General features: G+C 37.3%; 1 long non-coding RNA gene across 3 annotated transcripts; it reads left to right on the forward strand.

Moving 5' to 3' along the window:
- The first annotated feature begins 909 nt into the window (after nucleotides 1–909).
- Nucleotides 910–8,565, forward strand: LOC107078124 (uncharacterized). 3 transcript variants are annotated; one of them, XR_011189823.1, is made up of 6 exons: nucleotides 910–1,691; nucleotides 2,494–2,635; nucleotides 3,456–3,546; nucleotides 4,054–4,179; nucleotides 7,062–7,221; nucleotides 8,267–8,565. It is a non-coding gene; the product is annotated as an uncharacterized lncRNA (long non-coding RNA). The 3 variants fall into 3 exon arrangements; XR_001479111.2 differs by lacking the exon at nucleotides 7,062–7,221 and having other exon boundaries at nucleotides 3,388–3,546; XR_001479110.2 differs by lacking the exon at nucleotides 7,062–7,221.
- The last annotated feature ends 239 nt before the right edge of the window (nucleotides 8,566–8,804 follow it).

Here is an 8,804-nt window from a genome sequence, read left to right on the forward strand (position 1 = left end):
GGGGTTCCTGTATAAACCACAATGATTGTCTGACAGTTTGTTCACAAAATGTGAACCATCACTGTCAAACCACTGCACTAACTGACTTGAAATTCAGCAGGTTTTATCGCGCCCATGCCTGCTTCACACTTGCGCCTCGCGGCCTGCGGTGATACTCCGTGAGGCCCCCACCATATCATTGTCACCTGCCTGGCAAAACATTCTGTCACGCTTGATGCTTTTCTTCAGGAACCATTTGGCCAATTAACTCAAACTGTTGTAGGATTTATCTTAGCCATAATACAATTACAAATAATACAAGTTGCTGAAATAGGTTTGGAAGCCTTCAAAAACTGCTTGAGTTTTTCTCGTCAATATTATATCGTATAATTATACAATAGAACACAATTTTATTTATTCAGTCTATTGGCAGGGTAAGGCAATATTTAATTTTTGGTGATATTATGTATCACTAATATATATATATATTATATATACTACAGAAAATAAAAGCATTCTCATTATGCCAGTCTTATTAATATATCCCTTTTTGTCTTTCCTACTGTACAGTAAATTGCCATTGTGACTGAATGATGAGAATCAGATGGCACAACAAGTAAAAAAAAGTTTAAACCACTCCAGATTTTTAATTTCCTAATTTCTGATTTATGAAAGCCTCTTTCACATGCATTGCCATTTCCAGAAACATTTCTTAAAACAAACAAATATCAATCACAATGGTCTGTGGTTTGGCGAAGACAACTTATTTTTTGTAACATTAGTCTTTCCTTATGTATGGTGTGTCTAATAACTGTCACAACAGACTCTGGGGGAAATTCAGAAATGTATTTATTCTGAAGTGTCACTAGCTGTGCTTTCTGCACTTTGATGAGAAAACACAGCCACAGCGTTTTATGAATTTACATAATCTTTATTATAGAAATGGCTTCCATAATGAGAAATATGGCAACTAAACAAAACTCAATTTAACAATTACCTCTGAACTTCAGAGAAATCAAAACTCCCAAAAGAATTGCCCTATAGATGTTAATTATAACTGTTTCTCATTCTTGATTTGGTTATTTAGATACATTCCCCCCCTCTGACAACAGCAGAGCTGAATTAAGGAGTTTCAAAATATCTTCTGACAAGTTGTGTAGTTGAAAAAAAAAAACATATTTTCCAAACAGCCATTCTACTTAGATTTTTAGATCGATTTGTGCAGATGGGCAAAGCTTGTTGTGTGCATTGCAAACAGCGCAAAGCCCTCACTGTGAAAAAGAATTCAGATTCACATGAAACGAAATACCAGTCCTACAAACACAGATGCACATGAAAATGGAGCAAAAATGAATCTTGTTCTTGGAAACAATGCTGATTTATCACTTGCAGGCACATGGCAGCTCGTTTGAAACACTAGGACTAGTTTCATGTGTACCTTAGAGTTCAGGCCTGCACCACGTCAGCTGATAGAGGAGACAAGCAAAGGAATGCTTCTTTCAAAAGAACCACTGTCCTGGAGCGGCTCATCCCTGTGTTCTCTTTAAAACAGATCTGACTTCCGGCTGCCCTCCTTCGGTGCTGGAGACATTCCTTGCAAGATCACTTGAATGGCTGCTCTGTTGTATATCAGCCCAGGCGGCAGGACCAGGCAATTTACAAGATGTCCTGCTGTTTAAAACCACGACCCAGCCTCAGAGCTGTGCTCCCAGGTGACAAATAAAACACTATCCTCCACAGACTGTGGCTGTAATGGTCTAAAATGCACATCTAATTGGATCACCAAGTTACTGGCACTGTCTTTTGTGACTCTGCCTTCGGTAAAGAGAAGTGTCTCTAATTAGGCTAATTTAGGAGACTATTAACCTTTCATTAGTTAAAAGGGGAAGGATGAGGTTTGGTAGTGGATTACTAGTTCTTAAAGACTTCAGCAGAAAAAAAAAGTCTGTTGTTGATATTTGTAAAGACTGTCTATAAATAAAACACACCAAGAATATTTCAACTCCTGAGAAGTAAGCACATTATTAAATTGCTTTTGCTGGCTGAGGTGTTTTCTTATTATCTTGCACATTTGACAAGATGACTACCCTTAATATTGCTCCTCGATTTGTGAACGAAAGCTTCTTGCATATAAGTGCTCTGTATGTTTTTTGGTAATGTCATATGTTTTTATTGAAAAGAAAGGAAAACATGTATAAATTGGTTCTTTACCTATGTTAATGCAGACGAATTAAAATACCAAGTAGAAAATTAAACGCTTGCCTTATATATTTAATTGAGGATCAATTGCAGGAAAACGGAATTAACAAGGTTTATTTACAATTCTGCATTTTGTTGCTCCAAGAGTATTAAAAGGGTACTGAAAGACTGAAAATATTAAATGATACATTGTTGTATATATTAGCCTAACATGGCTCAAATAGCCTCTCTTTTAACTTGCCATCAAAGTTGTGAGCATTCATGGTAAAACAAATCACAGCAGAGGTCAAAGGTTTAACTGTTTGGGCTTCACAGAGACGCCAAGGAGTGAACATCCCCAAGATTTACAATGGAGCCCGACACACAGTTACTGCTTGTGAATTAGTGACCTTTCAACCTAAAGACTTTAGTCAACCCTGGCTCGGGATACAAGTGAACGACACATGAACCAGATCTGGTACGTATGACTGGGGACTCAAATTAAACCAAGGCTTAAAAAAAATGTAACATTGATATGTAATACAATAAGGCAAATTTTTATGAGCCTTGAACTTTGGGATATTACGGTTGTGCCAAGACACCTGCTGTTCAAATAACTTTATATGGAATTTTCCCCGAGACAGACAGGTGAAAAAAAGCTCCTTCTTTATTGAAAAAAAAACAAGTATTTGTTTCTTGAAAATGGTTAGTGCAGCACAGTGGTGCAATGGTTAGCATTGCTTCCTCACAGCTCTGGGACCCTGGGATCAATTTCTGACCTGGTGTACTATCTGCGTGGAATATTTACTGTCTCCCGAGATTGTGTGGGTTTCCTCTAAGTGCTCGGGTTTTCTCCCACAGTCCAAAGACATACTGGTAGGTGAATTGGCTTCTGGGAAAATGTGCCTTAGTGTGAGTCTGTGCATGATTTGTCTGTGTGTGCAACAACGGATTAGCATCCTATCTAGGGTATACTGTGTATCCTGCCTTGTTTCCCTTGCTTGATGGAGCAAACTTTGGCTCCCCCATGATCCTGTATTAGACAAAGCGGTTAGAAAATGAATGGATGAAAATCTTTATGAGCCGTAAGTGCCAAAATGTGTCCAGTGCTATTCGATGTATGAATACACCTTTGAATTTTGAGTAAAAGCCCAACATATTTGAAATCTAGAGAAAAGAGAGACACCCAATGCAGAATCTGCCACACCAGCTTATATTCTATGTGTCTAGAAATCTACTAGAGGGATGTGACAGCATTCTTCCACAAAAAATTCCATCATCTGGGGTTTCTGTTGAAGGTGATGGAAAACGCTGTTTCGGCGCTGCTCCAGGATCTCCCATTAGGTGTTCCATTGGGTTGAGATTTGGTGACTGGGACAACCGTGGCATGTGAGTTACATTGTTTTCATGCTCCTCAAACCATTCAGTGACCACTCCTGTCCTGTGGATGGGGTTGTGTCATCCTGGGAGATTCCACTCCCACCAGGACAGAAATGGTTTTGTTTGATTTGCACTTCCCTCTAAGGGGTTGGGTAGACATAATAGTAGACTGCCAAGGCAAATGCACCTCACACCATAACAGAGGCGCCAGAACCCTTCACAGTGGGAAACAAGTGTACACCTACTCGAGCGCTTGTTGAAAGCAAGATGAAAAATCACACATTTAACCGTATGACTTTTTTCCACTGCTCAGTAAACTGCTGTCCGCTTTGCACTTCACAAAAGCGTATTTCATAGGTGTACTAAGGGGTTTATGCACTGCAACCTGGCCATAGTACCCCTCTCTGTGAAATTCGGGACAGACTGGAATTGATAAAACTGTCTGCTCACACATTAGAGGAACATTTGCAGTCAATACAGGGTTACACGTCTCTCTTGCCTTGCATCTTGAACCAGTGCACCGACACCACGGTCGAGGAGTATGCGGTTGCGTCCTCAGGTGCCTCCAGCCGATGACGACTTTCCCTCAGACTTCAATGCCACCAGCACCCTAGCCACTGCTTCTCCTGAAGGATCAGCACGGTGAGTAGACTTCACCACTGAAGCTCCTGCAAACGGGCCCCAACAATCACCACTCTCTCAGAACCACTGAGATCTCTTCTTCTAGCTTCAGCTGGGCCTGCCTGGCATTTTTATATTGGCCATAAGCATGGTGGGATGTTAAGGAACAGGTAAAGGTTTAAGGTTAAGGAAAAGAAAAAAAGACTCAGTGTTTTGGCTGTGGAGCCTTCTTCAGGTGTATAATGATGAGTTGTTAATTGCTTAATTAACTCATGAAACATACCTGTGTGGAGAAGCCTGTTTTCTATATACTTCACCTATAAGCACCTACTGTTTATTTCAATATATTTCAATACAATATATTGAAAGTAGTGATACATATGAGGGATACTCTAGTGTTTTCTTTATTTTGGTAGTTACCTGTAGAATGTCGTTTCTCCCATGAAAGAATCTTCAAAATGAAAAGTCCTGTTACAGTAAACACTCGATTTAACAGGCTTCGGATTTAATGAACAAAATCTGCTAAAGGGTAATTTTGGGAAATCAGAAATACCTGATTTGCACGAATAATAAAATAAGGTGAAAATAAATAGCACATAAGTTTAAAATTTAGGAACAGCAACGGTACCCATTGGGGTAGATCAATTGCTTATAATGGATGTCGTTTTTGTTCTGTTTGCCTTAGCAAATTTCATAGTATATTTATCAATTGTATTGGATATTGTGATAGTATATTTATGACACATGAACTAAAGAGTTTGTACAGTTATGATACAAAAGCACAGGAACAATTTTCTTTGTGTTAATTGCCATTTGTTAAAAGAATAAGTCAAAAGATCCCTAAAGCATATAAATGTAGTATAGATGTATTTCCCATATAATAGTGTGATTTGGGCCAAAATAAGGTCATTCATAATTTAAAGGATTTGGCAATAACAGACAACCCTTCCCCCCAATTAGTTGCTGAAGTGCAGGAAGTGTTTTATGAATTGAAAATTAGTTGTCTGATTAAATGAGACTTAAATCTTGGAATTTCTGTTTATTCCATTAGCTACAAAAATGTAACTGGAAATTACAATTATATGCAGTATATTTAATCTCTTGTGAGTCATACTGTATAGTCATGGTTACATTGAAATTCAAGTGGAACATTCAAAACGTGCATGCATGTTGTTACTGTATTTTAAATAATATCTAATGGCCAAAACTGTGTTTTTTTACTATTTGTGAAGCGAAGCACAAGATCTAAAATTAGCTTTTACAACAAAGGCCAGAAACTGTAAAACAAATATGCAAGAAACGGATAAACAACTTAGCTAACCCAATTAGAATATAGTTTATTTTAAAATGCAATTCTTAGACTGTACAATAAGAATTTAAAAACTGTGATGCTCTAGATAAGAGCTGAAAAACATAATATCCTAAAAATAATCGGAAAAAAAGAGCTAAAAAAAGAACAAGTTCCTTCAGAACATCACAAAATGTTGAATTGTAGCTATTTTATATGACTACGGCAGGCTTGACATTTTTTTTATTGAAGTTTTCAAAGGGGAACAATACATCACAATAAACAACTGAACAAGGTTTACAAGTTATAAATTCCTTAAATTGCTGATCCTAGATTGACAAATCCCCTCCCCCAACACCCTAAACCATGTATGAAAAAGGTAATGAAGTAATGAGCATTAAAACGTAATGATACAGGGAATTTTGAGACATTACGATTAACAATGGCCTCTGCAATCTTCCAGCAAAAGCAAAACTGAATACTCCACAGATTACTTTGAAAAACTGTTCTCTATCAGCTGCAGATATCATACAGTTTACAGAAAGCCATCTCTGCCAGGACTGTTGGAACCTGACACACTTGTTACAACAGCATGTGCAGCTGTGAAACTTGTCTAATCCCCTTCTGAAATACTCAGCCTTTTCATTATAAGCCTGCACTGTACTTGATCCACTCTTGGGCACATTTAGGATACATCAGTAACGTGTGATAACCACTCTTATTTAGGGAAGGAGACGTATTGTTGCCAAAGGCAATAGTAAGCCTAGAAAGACAGTAACACAAACTGTACAACTATGCACAGTGACAATCAAAATTATTGGGATATAAGACATTTTCAGTGGAGCCAGGCACTGTGTCAAAAATTCTTTTTCTGATTTGTAATTTGGGAGATTTAAATTTGGTCTGTCTGTTTGGATTTCAATATTGTCATGTTGATGAACAAAACTTCCACCTACCAGCCTGGGTTCCTGAGGTTATTACATGATAAACGGAACTGTGCCACACCTTTACAAAAGTTGCACTTCGATTTTTCCTGAAATGTCACATTTCATGTTAGCACTACTTTATTATTCTTGTAGGCACCACACAACATTTTTACTACATCTTACCTAGTTCTAGTCTTGCTTACTGTTTTCTCTAGGAACTGAAAGTTAAGGTTTTGTTTCACCTGTCAACAATACTCTTCAATTTTTTCCTGCATCCTTGAAAACAGAGTTTTGGCCTGCAACTGACCAAATCATAACACCTCTTTCAAGATATCACAACACACAATTCTGATATGTTGCAATGTGTTGTAGAACAGAAATCAGCATTATCTTTAGAGCTGCTTAAGACTGATTAGCCTTGTGCTTTCAAATAAAAGTGAATTCCCCTTTTAGTTGTTTCCCTATTATGGTTTTAACTACTGTTGTTGCATAAATACCAGTTTATGTATTTCTTGATTGTGGTTTGCACCTCATATACAGTCATTTATTTATTTTTTTGGCACTGCTTCGTTCATTGGGTACATGTTTATGAGAGACTCCAACCACTGATAAGCAATCATTGTTCTTTATCTTATTTTTGTCTCATTAATTTTTCTAAATTTTAATACTAAGCTCTTCTGTCCTTTCAGGCTCATAATCTAAAACAAACAAACAAAGATGACACATTAATAGACTGATCGTTGCCTCTATTGGCTCAGTTCAAATTATGAAACTTTTCTGCACCCTTCTGAATGAGAGGAAGATGTATGTTCACTTACAATGGTTAATACTGTTATGGAAGTCATTGAGGTAAAATATTTTGAATTTACTTTTGAAATTCAGACCAAACACTCACATTAGCCTATTGTTTTATACAGTGATGTGATTCTTTACTATAATTGTATGCAGATTTACCGGTGATTCCTTAAAATTACCTGGATATAAACTCAGATTTTATGCACTTAACATGACGGAGTAAACTCAAAGCTGCAAATGGATTTCTGGCACCATCTTTGAACTGATGTTCACTATTCACTTTCTATTTTAAATAGCAAAAAATAATACTATAAACCTTATTTGAAATGTACCTCCAGGGACGCTGTCTCAATAGACATTGAAAGGAAATAATCTTCTCAGAGATTCTGTGGAGATCAGTACAGCATGTAAAACATTTAAAATAGACTAAAGATATGTAACACCAACCAATTAAGTATGACAGTTATTGAAATAACTTACTAAGTGAAACAGGGTCCAGCTATCTACAAAACTAGACTCCTGAAACCTGACAATCAAGATCTAGCACATAAGAAAAAGGGAGGGGTAACAACACAAGGCACTGTTTCCACACAAAAAAATCAATGGCTGCTAACATCACTGAAAGACGAATACAGCTGATGCCAGTGTTCCTAGGCTAGTAATGCCACAACCCTGTAAACTATTGTATGTCTGAACCCTGACAAGACTGAAGTCATGGCTCTTTTTATCTACTCAGCAACTGTATCACCTGAGATTTGACTCTTCATTCTTTAAAATCAAATCAAGTACCAGGGGTTGTGTGTTGTCTCTGACAAGGCTTACCAAAGCGTTTTGCATCTGATGCTCATGTTTTCATGTTCTGAGGGTTCTTAACTAAAATCTTAACTAAAACTGAAAGGCATGAATTATGTACCCCCGTGTTTAACTTCCTTGCACTGGTGCCCTGAGGATTTTGTGAAGAAAATTCAAAATACTGCTCCTTATTTGGCTTTAGGGGTTAAATGGTTTGGCTCCTGAATCCATTGCTGAACTGCAATCCACTGCTCTCTCTACAAACCTATATGTTTTTTGGGCTTATTGGACTCTTGTCTTCTTTCAGTACCCAATATGAGGCTCCAGACTGGGATATGTGCTGGTACTTGCTGTGCTATTGCTCTAAGGCTGAGGAAAGATCTCCCATCTGTGATCTTGATAGTCAACCAACATTTTCATCATTTTCAGCATTTTCAAATCCTGACTCAAAACATTTGCATGCTAGCTTTTGATTTTGTAATTTTATTGTATACATACTGTAAGCCTCTATCGTTGTTGTCTCTGATTTATGTCAGAGACATAAATTAATAACAGTAAATTTAAACTAGATTCATACTGTGTATAATTAATGACAACTCCCTGGATTAAAAAAAAATGAATTCTGATTCTTTGTCTCATTTGGCATTTTTAGATCACTTAACAACAGAAGGTTCAATGATTGCCCGTGTAAAAAGAAGTAAAATTGCCTGTAGTGGTGTTTAAAATGAGACAGAGAGACTTTTTAGAACTGTGGGAGTCATTTTTGTGATTAGTGGCAGTCTTATTTCACAGCTTTTTTACAACAACATTAGAGATCAGTGACTTGTTGCCGAAACACCCATGCC

The sequence above is a fragment of the Lepisosteus oculatus genome, chromosome 6 (genome assembly GCF_040954835.1).
Source record: "Lepisosteus oculatus isolate fLepOcu1 chromosome 6, fLepOcu1.hap2, whole genome shotgun sequence".
NCBI classification, from domain to species: domain Eukaryota; kingdom Metazoa; phylum Chordata; class Actinopteri; order Semionotiformes; family Lepisosteidae; genus Lepisosteus; species Lepisosteus oculatus.